The sequence below is a fragment of the Panulirus ornatus genome, chromosome 35 (genome assembly GCF_036320965.1).
Source record: "Panulirus ornatus isolate Po-2019 chromosome 35, ASM3632096v1, whole genome shotgun sequence".
NCBI classification, from domain to species: domain Eukaryota; kingdom Metazoa; phylum Arthropoda; class Malacostraca; order Decapoda; family Palinuridae; genus Panulirus; species Panulirus ornatus.
The window spans coordinates 11,169,523-11,183,864 of record NC_092258.1 but is presented as its reverse complement, the minus strand read 5'-3'; the positions used below and the strand labels follow the sequence as shown (position 1 = coordinate 11,183,864).

Below are 14,342 nucleotides of genomic sequence, written 5' to 3'. Positions count from 1 at the left end.
CGTGAAAGCAACACCGTAGATGCGTTTAAGAAAATGTCTTGACAGATAAAGCTTGAAGTCCACGCCAGATTTTGTGTGCGTCACTGTTGATGATCACCAAACTCCAACTCTTGGGTGTTCAGCCGTCAATTCCTTCTCCCAAAACACACACACACACACACACACACACACACTTGATCTCACCTACCTTCCCGCCACTCTACGGTGCTCAATTATTTTTTCACTCACGATACATACTTCCTACTTTTACTTCGGACCTGTGCAACACCTCGGGACAGGGACGCACTTAACCTGGTACATTCATCACCGTCAGAACGCACTGTCTACCTACATACCTGGTTCATCTCCCAGCTTTCCCGTGGTTAATTTCAAAACTTTCCCGATCAACTTTACGGTAACATGAGCATGTTGATCACAACCAGATCCTCCACTCTTACCCTTGTCTTGGAAAATTCAGGTAATCATCGTCGCAAAATATACTTCACGAAAGCTGTGGGGCTTGGTACTGGAGCCAGGGTCATTTGCGTAAGGCTTGCTGCTACTGCGCATCAGCCTGGGGCCACTAGGCTCCATATGGACCGCTGCTCTCGTATCTTGGGTGGCTTCTTCCTCCACCTTTCTCTTGAGCTAGAGAGGAATCAAAATTGTGCCTTTCCGCCTTATCATCTTTATTGTTATCACTTCACTTCAGTTATCCCATTATCTTTATTGCTATCACCTCACTTCAGTTATCCCACTCTCTCTCTCTCTCTCTCTCTCTCTCTCTCTCTCTCTCTCTCTCTCTCTCTCTCTCTCTCTCTCTCTCTCTCTCTTACTCTGCAGGTATCATTTCTGGCACTGACCTTGTGATACATCTGTGTGTGTGTGTGTGTCTTGAGCCTCCATGACCTGGACCTGCGGCACTCGTCTGGCTGCCATATCCCGTACCTTTTGTGTAGAGATCAGCCTCACGAGGACGAACCGTTATATCACCTTCTCTTCTCACACAACGAAGCTCTAGACATTTTCCCCTACTTTGCCCCTTCCTTCCTGTAACCTTTCGACCTTTAGAAGTCGGGTCGGCAAACACTTGAGGAACCCACATTAATCCTTTTTTTTTTTCTTGAACCCTTCACCTCACCTTCCGTGCGAGGTGGCCACAATCGAGCAGCCAGTTAGCTGGCCGAGCCACTACGGCTGTTAAATATATAAAAGATATAAAGTTTCCCCGGTATTTTTCCTCAAGTTTCTGATCTTTCTTGCTCTCCCAGACCCTCAAGAGGGACTCGTCGGGCGTTTGGTATTCGTGTGTATTCCTTTGTTCCAAGGGAAAGAACTTTTTGACAAAGGTTTGGGTCAAAGAGTTGTAGGTAAGAAAATAATGAGCAGTGCGCTACTAGCCGTGTTGTTAAGGCATCGTAAAGGGAGTCACTCTCACAAGGGGGATGCGAAAATGACATTTTTTTTTATTTTACGTTTTCTGTTGTGCAAGCATCGAAAGAAAATAAGCGGTACTGTTTTACATTTAGAGAACGGGGCCGTAGATTTTTAAGGGTTAAGTTTTTTATTATTTGGATAGTATGACCAAACGTATCAAATTTCCATTGTAACACTGCACGCAGTGTTGAAATACTGTTTGTGGTACACCATGATTACACAGATGTATAGAGTAAACAGGACACCGAAGACCTACTGGCCCGAGATAGTCATAAGCGTCCCTAAGTCATTAAATTGTTCACCGAAAATGACCATCCGTTGAACTTACCTCGCCAGATGCGGAAAGTGGATGGTGAAGGAACGCGCAGATGCCGACAGGCGCTTTGTACGTGGTCATATTCCTCGACTTATCTCTTTTTCCAGGAAGCCCAATCGCTCGTGATTTCTCCTGGGCCAGACATGCCTGCCTTCATCATTTAAGGTCTCCAGATGAGTGAAATGACGGTATTAAGATTATCGGAAAACGGCCCAAGACTTTCTCATATATTTTCAAAACTCATGTGTTTTATTTATTTATTTTTGTCTATGTCTGTATAATCTGTTCTACCTTCTGTGTTTTTCTTCTTGGCTGAGTGTCTCGTTGCTTATTTTCTTCACCCGGATAGTCGAAGAGTCTTCCCTCGTTCCTCATCTTCGTATTGATTGCTCCATCTTGGTGGGTGTTGCATGACTTCCCTCCTGTTTTCTTCGATGTTGTCCCTCTCATGTTATCATGCAGGGGAGAGTGTCGGGAGTCCTTGTGGTTTCCTGCTGTGTCTGCAGTGTTGGGAGCTGCCTCGCAGCAGTAGTGCTGAGCGTCTGTGGCTCTGGCGAGGCTGCGAGTCCGGCATGGTCCACGCTTTATTTACGGTCAAGTGCTGCAGGAGGAGAGCTTGCTAGCGATGAGGTCATCCAGGCAGTATGATATATTATCACTTGAGAGTTTCACCTTTTCTCTGTGTGTGTGTGTGTGTGTGTATGTGTGTGTGTGTGTGTGTGTGTATTTCCATGGTATGTTAAGTTGCTCTTTAGATTCATCTTTAGATGTCCAATTCTGCTGTCATGTTTGTCGCCCAGCCATATAATAGCCCAGTCATATTGTCATGCGTTGGTAACTGTGATTTCAAGCTCGGGCCCGCCCGGTCTCGAGTCCTGGGGACGCCTGTTGGTCTGCACTTCGCCCAGCTGTTCATCCTCCCGTCGGGGCTGGTCGATGAGCTGGGTACTTGGTTTAGTATGTGAAGCGTCTGGGGTAAACCATGGAAGGTTATGTGGGGCCTGGATGTGGAAAGGGAGCTGTGGTTTCGGTGCATTACACATGACAGCTAAAGACTGAGTGGAAACGAATGTGGCCTTTGTTGTCTTTTCCTGGCGCTACCTCGCGCGCATGCGGGGGGAGAAGGGTGTCATTTCATATGTGACGGGGGGGGCGACGGGAATGAATAAAGGCAGCATGTATGAATTATGTACATGTGTATATATATGTATATGTCTGTGTATGTATATATATGTATAAGTTGAAATGTATAGGTATGTATATGTGCGTGTGTGGACGTGTATGGATATACATGTGTATGTGGGTGGGTTGGGCCATTTTTTCGTCTGTTCTTTCGTGTTGCGCTACCTCGCTAACACGGGAAACAGCAACAAAGTATAATATATATATATATATATATATATATATATATATATATATATATATATATATATATATATATTTTTTTTTTTTTTTTTTTTTTTTTCATACTATTCGCCATTTCCCGCCTCAGCGAGGTAGCGTTAAGAACAGAGGACTGGGCCTCTGAGGAAACATCCTCACCCGGCCCCCTTCTCTGTTCCTTCCTTTGGAAAATTGAAAAAAAAATGAGAGGGGAAGATTTCCAGCCCCCCGCTCCCTTCCCTTTTAGTCGCCTTCTACGACACGCAGGGAATACGTGGGAAGTATTCTTTCTCCCCTATCCCCAGGGATATATATATATATATATATATATATATATATATATATATATATATATATATATATATATATATATATATGAAACAACGACAAGAGGGAATTGGAAAAATGAGCACATAAACTCCAAACACTTGCGACCATATTGAAGATTTTCATCACGAATACAGTCACAACGAACGAGACAACTTGTGTATCCCAGATTAGATTTAGCTCCAACTGAGTTTAGTATATATCCTGTCTGTTTACGTTGGAGTTTTGACAGTGGCTTGAAGTACAGTTGAAAAGTTGGAGCTTCCGTGATCATTTTCCCAGTGTTATATATATATATATATATATATATATATATATATATATATATATATATATATATATATATATATTTGATATTCATTTATTATTACTTAATCGCTGTTTCCCGTGTTAGCGAGGTAGTGCCGGGAAACAGACGAAGAATGGCCCATCCACTCATACACACGTATGTATATACATAAACGCCCAAACATACATATATACAAACATATGCATATCAACATATACATACATACACACAGACTTGTATATATATATATATATATATATATATATATATATATATATATATATATATATATATATATATATATATATATATTCCTATGAGTCCACGGGGAAAAGGAAACTCGAAAAGTTCCCAAGTGCACTTTCGTGTAATAATCACATCATCAGGGGAGACACGAGAGAGAAATATAACAGTCACTTGATATACATGGAAGAGACGAAGCTATATACTTCCTGCTGCAGGAATTCCTTTCTTTATAAGGCTTCTGCGGCGCTCAGGAAGCTGGCCACGTCTACCGGTGGGGACCATATGCCCTAGGGTGTTTTGTCATGTCGTGTGTGCGCCCATGCGGGGGAGAGTACAGGGCAGTTGAGTGGTATAGATGAATCGATAGATCGATAGAGAGAGAGAGAGAGAGAGAGAGAGAGAGAGAGAGAGAGAGAGAGAGAGAGAGAGAGAGAGAGCATAAATGAGATGACTCGGATTAAGGCATTGAGTCGCTCTTGCCGTCCCCGTCCTTCATAAGGAAGTAATCATAATCCTTATCAATATCTTCGACGGTCTCCCTACGGGCCTCATGTCGGAGTTTTTTTTTACCCCTCCCAGGATCATCAGATCACTGGCATCAGGCCCGCCCCCCGTCTGGCTCGCGTCATTATTTCTCAGGATGCTTTCTTTTTTTCTTTTCTTTTTTTTTTCCCAGGGTTAATCAGGAATCGTGATGCATGTCTTGCCACCTGATTGGTTGAGGCTCCCCCAGTCTCCGTTAGCATCGAGCCTTGATGGACTTCGCTTGTCCAGTCTGTCTGGTGTTCTGGTGTTCTGTAACGTGTAGAGATCATGAGACAGTCTCTCTCTACAGGTTCTCTCGTATGGACTTCGCTTGCCCAGTCTGTCTAGTGTTCTGGTGTTCTGTAACGTGTAGAGATCATGAGACAGTCTCTCTCTACAGGTTCTCTCGTATGGACTTCGCTTGCCCAGTCTGTCTGGTGTTCTGGTGTTCTGTAACGTGAAGAGATCATGAGACAGTCTCTCTCTACAGGTTTTCTCGTATGGACTTCGCTTGCCCAGTCTGTCTAGTGTTCTGGTGTTCTGTAACGTGTAGAGATCATGAGACAGTCTCTGCACAGGTTCTCTCGTATGGACTTCGCTTGCCCAGTCTGTCTTGTGTTCTGGTGTTCTGTAACGTGAAGAGATCATGAGACAGTCTCTCTCTACAGGTTCTCTCGTATGGACTTCGCTTGCCCAGTCTGTCTAGTGTTCTGGTGTTCTGTAACGTGTAGAGATCATGAGACAGTCTCTGCACAGGTTCTCTCGTATGCCCGCTGTTCTTAGTTGTAGACAGCAGCCACCGTAGGCGGCACAACCCTTCTGACTTAAGAAAGAAGTGATGGCTGGAGCCATCTTACGCCCTCCGTGTCATTAGGTTGTAGACATCTTACACAGTTCTTGTCACATGTGCGAGTCTTAATTTCTCACCATAACATTGTTAGAGGACGGGTGTAAAGTACCTCCTCACGACATGTGTGCTATACACATATTCTACTGATTTTTTAGTTCATATCTTGACCTTCTTTTCCCCTCTCATGATTATGTTCTGAATCTATCAAGTTCAGACGTGGAGGTGAGTGTGCAACAGGCATATTTCCCTAGTTCTTGGTCACCTGGGATGCAGAGAATTGATGAAAGTTGAGCAGCCTTGGGAACCTCGGCTGGCTGTAGACCGCTTGTGAGGGAGTGACAGCCTGCACCCTACCTTCCTGAGCAGGCTGTAAACCACTCCTGAGGGAGTACAGGCTGATCCCTGCCCTCCTGAGCAGGCTGTAAACCACTCCTGAGGGAGTACAGCCTGATCCCTGCCACCCTCAGCAGGCTGTAAACCACTCCTGAGGGAGTACAGCCTGGTCCTTGCCATCATTAGCAGGCTGTAAACCACTTCTGATGGTGCAGGGTGGTCTCTGCTATCCTCAGCAGGCTGTAAACCAATTCCAAGGGTACAGGCTGGTCCTGGCCATCATTAGCAGTCTGTAAACCACTCCCGAGGGAGTACAGGCTGGTCCCTGCCATCCTCATCTGGCTGTAAACCACTCCCGAGGGAGTATAGGCTGGTCCCTGCCATCCTCAGCAGGCTGTAAACCACTCCCGAGGGAGTACAGGCTGGTCCCTGCCATCCTCAGCAGGCTGTAAACCACTCCCGAGGGAGTACAGGCTGGTCCCTGCCATCCTCAGCAGGCCGTAAACCAAGGAGTGTACAGCCCGGTCCCCAGCATTCTCAACAGGCGATGATAAACCCACTCGTCAGAGTACAGTGGGAGATGAGAGCAAGATACATCAGGGACACACGTCAAGGTCGACCCACCCTCACTTGGGGCTCCCTCTTGGTCATCCGTCACCTCACGTGCGTGGTCCGCTCATCGCCCGTCCTGCCACAATACATTCTCAGGTGGTACCGCTCACTTCACGACTCCTCCTCTTTAGCGCACGAGACGATCGTAGAGTATTGGCCTTTTAGAGTATGACAGCGCATCAATGGCTACGAAGTTTCAGGATCAGGTGACAGAAGGTGTTGATAACTTGGGCCTGCGTGGCGGGGAAGAGGGTTTTAAGTATGTCTTTCCATCGACATTGCTCGCCTCTCACATCTTCCCGAGTTCTGTCGTGTGTGTGTGTGTGCGTAGATGTGGAGATGGTCCGCGTCTTGTTATTGTAATCGCCCGAAACCCGGGGCTTCCAACTTTCCCCGGATATCGTGGAGAAAATCGTGCCTCCTTTTGGTACTCACGCCCCATTTAAATGCATTAACGGGCCCCTCTCGTCCTCCTGTGGGAGGGAGAAGCGATGGACAGCCCAAGTGTTATCATCGCCAAGACCCCCTCACTGCCGCTCCGTTGATGATAGCTGATAGGTGGCGAGGACGAAGACCAGCGCCTCCTGCTGTACGTGGTGTGAGGGGGGTGTGGGCCGCGGGACTCACCTGTAGACTGAGCAACATCAAAACCGAAGGATTCTGCAAGATGCCTCAGTGTCCATAGAGGTCAGTGTGTCTTATCTACGGTCGAGGCTTCGGCCATGGAGACGCGACGACTTGGAAACGAAGATAACGAGGGGTTAAAGAGGAGGAGGAGGAGGAGGAGGAGGAGAAGTGAGAGAGAGAGAGGTGGGGCGACGAAGGGAGAGAGAGTAGATGTCACGGAGGACGTACGTCAACTGGTCGATGATGGCTTGGGTCACCCTAATTAATCACATCCGCTCAAGATCTCACCCTGAGGGATTGAGGACAAGGCCATAGGCCGATGGGGGGTATAGCCGCCTCCCCCCTGTCGGGGATGGAGCAACAGTGTTGCCAGCTCATTAATGTAATGACACGTTAAGTCGCCTCAAGGACAGTGGCCCCTCTGGCGAACCTGGACTTCGGTTGGGAACTTACCAGACCGAGAGTCTGTCATTACCAAGATATACACATCTATCCGCGCATACGGTAATGTTAACATTTAAACCCAACGTTGTCAAAGGGACAGTCTAGCAGAGCAAGACCCAGGGCCCTAGATGATCCCAGCCAAAACGGTCCTTCACAAACGAAGGAGCCAAAATTAACGCAGATAACGGGGGCCGTGGAAACAAATGGTATTCTGGGCCAGAATTCTCCGTCACCAACGAGAGCAAAATAACTGAACGGTGGGTGCACTTGCCTTTAGTGGTGTTTGAAAGTCATGTGATGAGAGAGAGCAGTGATAATTCCTGGTCATGTGATGAGAGAGAGCAGTGATAATTCTTAGTTATTTGATGTGGGAGCAGTGATAATTCTTAGTTATTTGATGTGGGAGCAGTGATAATTCTTAGTTATTTGATATGAGGACAATGATGATTCCTCGTCATGTGATGACAGTGATAATTTCTGGCCATGTGATGTGAGAGCAGTGATAATTCTTAGTGATTTGATGTGAGAAGAATGATGATGCTTGGTCCTGTGATGTGAGGACAGTGATAATTTCTCTGTGATGTGAGAGCAGTGATAATTTCTGTGTGGTTTGTTCCATGATTCATCGTCTGTAAACATGACAGACGTTACCTCTTGTTAACTGCTTGTTCCTTGTGGCATCTGGTAATGGCCGGCGTTAACTGCTTGTTCCTTGTGGCATCTGGTAATGGCCGGCATGAAAACATTCAAGTCTCCGGGGAAATGTGGTTATCTCTCGTTACACCACCCCAGCGACTCCTTTCATGGGGGGCTCCTGCAGCTTCGAGGCTTGCGCTCCGTGCCTCTGCAGGGTTGAGTTGGACCCCTGTGGAGCGAGAAGGTCTTTCATGGGGTTCCTGCAGCTTCGAGGCATTGCGCTCCGTGCCTCTGCAGGGTTAAGATGGACCCCTGTGGAGCGAGAAGGTCTTTCGTGGGGCTCCTGCAGCTTCGAGGCATTGCGCTCCGTGCCTCTGCAGGGTTAAGATGGACCCCTGCGGAACGAGAAGGTCTTTCATGGGGGCTCCTGCAACTTCGAGGCATTGCGCTCCGTGCCTCCGCAGGGTTAAGATGGACCCCTGTGGAGCGAGAAGGTCTTTCATGGGGGCTCCTGCAGCTTCGGGGTTTGCGCTCCGTGCCTCCGCAGGGTTAAGATGAACCCCTTGGGAGCGAGAAGGTCTTTCATGGGGTTCCTGCAGCTTCGAGGCTTGCGCTCCGTGCCTCCGCAGGGTTAAGATGGACCCCTGTGGAGCGAGAAGGTCTTTCGTGGGGCTCCTGCAGCTTCGAGGCATTGCGCTCCATGCCTCTGCAGGGTTAAGATGGACCCCTGTGGAGCGAGAAGGTCTTTCGTGGGGACTCCTGCAGCTTCGGGGTTTTGCGCTCCGTGCCTCTGCACGGTTAAGATGGACCCCTGTGGAGCGAGAAGGTCTTTCATGGGGGCTCCTTCAGCTTCGAGGTTTGCGCTCCGTGCCTCCGCAGGGTTAAGATGGACCCCTGTGGAGCGAGAAGGTCTTTCGTGGGGCTCCTGCAGCTTCGAGGCATTGCGCTCCGTGCCTCTGCAGGGTTAAGATGGACCCCTGCGGAACGAGAAGGTCTTTCATGGGGGCTCCTGCAACTTCGAGGCATTGCGCTCCGTGCCTCCGCAGGGTTAAGATGGACCCCTGTGGAGCGAGAAGGTCTTTCATGGGGGCTCCTGCAACTTCGAGGCATTGCGCTCCGTGCCTCCGCAGGGTTAAGATGGACCCCTGTGGAGCGAGAAGGTCTTTCATGGGGCCTCCTGCAGCTTCGAAGTTTGCGCTCCGTGCTTCCGCAGGGTTAAGATGGACCCCTGTTGAGCGAGAAGGTCTTTCATGGGGGCTCCTTCAGCTTCGAGGTTTGCGCTCCGTGCCTCTGCAGGGTTAAGATGGACCCCTTGGGAGCGAGAAGGTCTTTCATGGGGGCTCCTGCAGCTTCGAGGTTTGCGCTCCGTGCCTCCGCAGGGTTAAGGTGGACCCCTTGGGAGCGAGAAGGTCTTTCATGGGGCCTCCTGCAGCTTCGAGGTTTGCGCTCCGTGCCTCTGCAGGGTTGAGTTGGACCCCTGTGGAGCGAGAAGGTCCTCGACGAGAATGTACTCCCTTCCCGCCCTTGAACATGATGCAGCCTTACTGAGGGTGACTTAACGACTTGCAATCGGAGTCCGGTAACACTTCAAAATCTTTTCATACGTATTTGCCATTTCCCGCGTTAGCGACGTAGCGTTAAGAACAGAGGACTGAGACTTAGAGGGAATATCCTCACTTGGCCCCCTTCTCTGTTCCCTTTTTTGGAAAATTAAAAACGGGTGGGGAGGATTTCCAGCCCCCCGCTCCCTCCCTTTTAGTCGCTTTCTACGACACGCAGGGAATACGTGGGAAGTATTTCTCCCTTATCTCCATATATATATATATATATATATATATATATATATATATATATATATATATATATATATATATATATACATTCGAACAAAGTGCATAGGAACGCGCACCTTCATAGAACATACGAACCTCCAACAGCCAGGATCGAACCCGGGACCCCTGTGCAACAGGCGGGAACGCTACCGCCAGGCTATGGGCCTGTAGCCTAGCGATAGCAATCCCGCCTGTTACACAGGGGTCCCGGGTTCGATCCTGGCAGTTGGAGGTTTGTATATATATATATATATATATATATATATATATATATATATATATATATATATATATATAATCTTTTTCAAACTATTTGCCATTTCCCGCGTTAGCAAGGTAGCGTTAAGAACAGAGGACTGGGCCTCTGAGGGAATATCCTCACAGGTAAAAAGACGAAAAAACGGAGAGTACGAAGTGTCAAGTACTCGCGTAAAATTCCATCACTAGGACTGAGTACAGATATACCACCCGCCACTGGGCGCGGGGCGGGACAGGCAAATGAATTCATTTTGTTCTCGTATCTAAAACAATATTGATCTGGTAGACAAGACTCAGTGGTGTCCAGCTTGATCATAAACTTCAGCTTTATCAGGTTTGATGCGTCGTCGTTCACCGAAATCTCTGTTGATGATTGAAACGAGTTACTGGCGAAAGGTTTAGACAACACGTAAACTTTACCCTTACCTACAAATGTGTGTGTGTCTCTCTCCAGCTTTCCCGCCTGAACTTGTCATTAAGATAGGCTTAGATGGATAACCGAGCTAGACATTTACCGAGGTCGTCTACTCGGATCACTATTGTTGTTGAATGGAGCAAGAGATCTGTTCAGTCACACACACACACACACACACACACACACACCCGCCCTCCCACCCCAGCGTCGGCTCGTGTATCATCTTCTGCTTCTCTGTAGCCCATGTACTCAGTCATGTTGATGTGATTATGCGAAAGCACTCTCCGTTTCCTGGTCGTGTTATCTGCATCTCATGTTTACGCGCTACTTGTGTACTTTTTGTTATATATATATATATATATATATATATATATATATATATATATATATATATATATATATATATATATATATATATATATATTATCCCTGGGGATAGGGGAGAAAGAATACTTCCCACGTATTCCCTGCGTGTCGTCGAAGGCGACTAAAAGGGGAGGGAGCGGGGGGCTGGAATTCCTCCCCTCTCGTTTTTAATTTTCCAAAAGAAGGAACAGAGAAGGGGGCCAAGTGAGGATATTCCCTCAAAGGCTCAGTCCTCTTTTCTTAACGCAACCTCGCTAACGCGGGAGATGGCGAATAGTATGAAATGTATATATATATATATATATATATATATATATATATATATATATATATATATATATATATATATGGGATTAAGAATACTTCTCACGTATTCCCTGCGTGTCGTAGAAGGCGACTAAAAGGGGAGGGAGCGGGGGGCTGGAAATCCTCCCCTCTCGTTTTTTTTTTTTTTTGTCCAAAAGAAGGAACAGAGGGGGCCAGGTGAGGATATTCCAAAAAAGGCCCAGTCCTCTGTTCCTAACGCTACCTCGCTAACGCGGGAAATGGCGAATAGTTTAAAAGAAAGAAAAGATATATATATATATATATATATATATATATATATATATATAGTCACAAAATCCTCGATGTTCGAAGAAGAACCTCCACACTGATGGCCTCGAACATTTACTCGTCAGTTGAGCAGCACCAGCCTCACACAGACGTACACACACCATCAGCACACTCCTTGACTTATAGTCCCGCCCGGTGGACGTGGCAAGCTTTCCGAGCGCTGCAGGAACCGGATAGGAGTGGGATCCTTCTGTGGGAGTAATAAGGAGAGAGGCCTGTTTGCCGAGGGGCCGGTCCTATAGGAACAGTAGGAGGGGTAGTAGAGAATGAGGGGGTGTGGGTCTGCCGCCCACCGGTGCCTCCGCCTGCTATACACACTATTGCCAAGCCAGCCCCGCGCGCCCCCTCCTGCTGGGCGGAGGTGGCGGTAGGGGAGCTGCTGGGGAAGGGCCGGTGTGCGGGAGACGGCGGGAGAAAGGGAGAGGCAGTGAGGGAGGGGAGGCGCCGTGGAGGGATGGAGTTTGGAGGATGAGAGAGAGAGAGAGAGAGAGAGAGAGAGAGAGAGAGAGAGAGAGAGAGAGAGAGAGAGAGAGACCCGCACTTCCCAGAGAAGACTTGGTGTCCTCTGAGTGTGTTGTCCCCACACTCTACTTGTGTCTGTGGGACCGCACTTGAAGTGCGTGTGTGTGTGTGTGTATGTGTGTGTGTGTGTGTGTGTGTGTGTCTGTATGGGGGGATGTGGTTCTCCAGTCCATGTTGCATCTTTACCTCACACGTCACTAGGGCCAAGCTGCCTCACACCTCACCACTATAAACCACACACACACACACACACACACACACACTCTTCCTCACAGCCATGCTCTCCAGGGGGACATAATTTTCCCCCCCATTCTTACAAGGAGGTCATTAACCGGTGCTCCCCTTCCCGCGCCGCGCCTCTTGGGGTCCTGATGATCGTACAGGAACACAGAAACTGATGAATATTGTGACGTGTCTTGACCACACCCTGGATCATGATGAGAGGCCATCCACTCAAGGTTCCCCTCTCACTAGACACCAGAACGCCTGGTGGTGGTAAGCCTTATCAACACTTGGTGTGTATATATATATATATATATATATATATATATATATATATATATATATATATATATATATATATATTCTTATGAGTCCACGGGGAAAATGAAACACGAAAAGCGTGTTGATCACGCGCAAAATTGTGATCCTTTCCTATATATATAATATATATATATATATATATATATATATATATATATATATATATATATATATATATATATATATATATATATATATATATATATATATGTGTGTGTGTGTGTGTGTGTGTGTGTGTGTGAAATCGCTTTTCAGTAAAAGTTCATACAGTTTTATTTAACATGTATTTTTTTTTTTTTTATACAAGTGTCGCGACATGTTTCGTGGAGACAGTCCACCTCATCAGGTGCCAGGTACTTAATAATGTTATCTAAATCCCAACATCACACTTGATTCCCGTCCTCCAACACCAGTCTGTATAGATCAAGCACTGTCTGCTTTCTCTGGCAGTAACCCTTGTAAGGGAGAGTGATTAAGGGAGGGTCACGTGGGTGGAGTTGACCTGGGTAGCTGGGTGTCTTGTCAGTTCTCTCGTAATGATTTGGTTAATGCTAGGATGGGTTTAAAATGTGCCTGGGGACAAATTAAAGTTCTTAGTATTAGCAATTACGACAGATTCAATGACGTTGCCTGTGGCATAATCAGCAGAGGGGGTATAGAGTAACGGGATTTTCAAGACCTATGGCCAGGGTGATCATTTTCATGACAGTGTTTGGCGATCGCATTTTTGTGGTCATCCCTGCGTACTGCATGACCGTGCCAGTAACACCTCTCCGTTACAGTTTTACCAGTCTGGCCTACATAATTATATTTACATGCCTTGCGTTTGACGGCGTAAACACTCCCAATTGTTGCATGGTTTATCCCACTATTCATTGAGGTCTTACTGATGGTATTGTTGTACTGGAAAGCAACATTACAAGCAATGTTTTTCAGAACATGTCTTAGATTAGCTAAGTTGGGAGAATAAGTCAATCCTCAACATGTGACCCCACCTTAATCACTCTCCCGTACAGCGGTTACGACCAGACAAAGCAGACAGTGCTTGGTCTGTACAGATTGGTGTTGGACGGCGGGAATCAAGTGTGATGTTGGGATTTGAATTGCTGTTGTTAAGTACTGGCACCTGTTGAGGTGGATTGTCTCCACGAAACATGTCGTGCCACATGTACGGAAAAATTACATGTTAAATGAAATTGTATGAGCTACTGAAGTGCGATTTCACCTTTATACTATCATCACGGACAAGTGTGGTCATATATATCTTTTTTTCTTTCATACTATTCTCCATTTCCCGCGATAGCGAGGTAGCGTTAAGAACAGAGGACTGGGCCTTTGAGGGAATATCCTCACCTGGCCCCCTTCTCTGTTCCTTCTTTTGAAAAAAAACAAAAAACGAGAGGGGAGGATTTCCAGCCCCCCGCTCTCTTCCCTTTTAGTCGTCTTCTACGACATGCAGGGAATACGTGGGAAGCATTCTTTCTCCCCTATCCCCAGGGATCATATATATATATATATATATATATATATATATATATATATATATATATATATATATATATATATATATATAATGCATGCTCTCCCTTTTGCGACTGAGCGAGGTAGGTAGCGTCAGGAACATACAGCTAAGCGTCTCACTTGCTGTTGCTCACTTATCTTCCGCTTTTGCTCCCCCCGTTTTGGAAAGCTATTACAAGAGTGGACGATTCCCAGTACCTCCTCTCCCATCCCTCCCCATCGCCTCTCACCACACGAAAGAAATGAGTGAGAGGTAGTGCTCTGTC

General features: G+C 46.8%; 1 protein-coding gene across 1 annotated transcript in view; it reads right to left on the bottom strand.

Moving 5' to 3' along the window:
• Window positions 1-14,342, bottom strand: part of LOC139760229 (melanopsin-like) — a 109,589-nt gene that overhangs the window by 35,571 nt on the left and 59,676 nt on the right. The gene's annotated exons all lie outside the window — the stretch shown is intronic.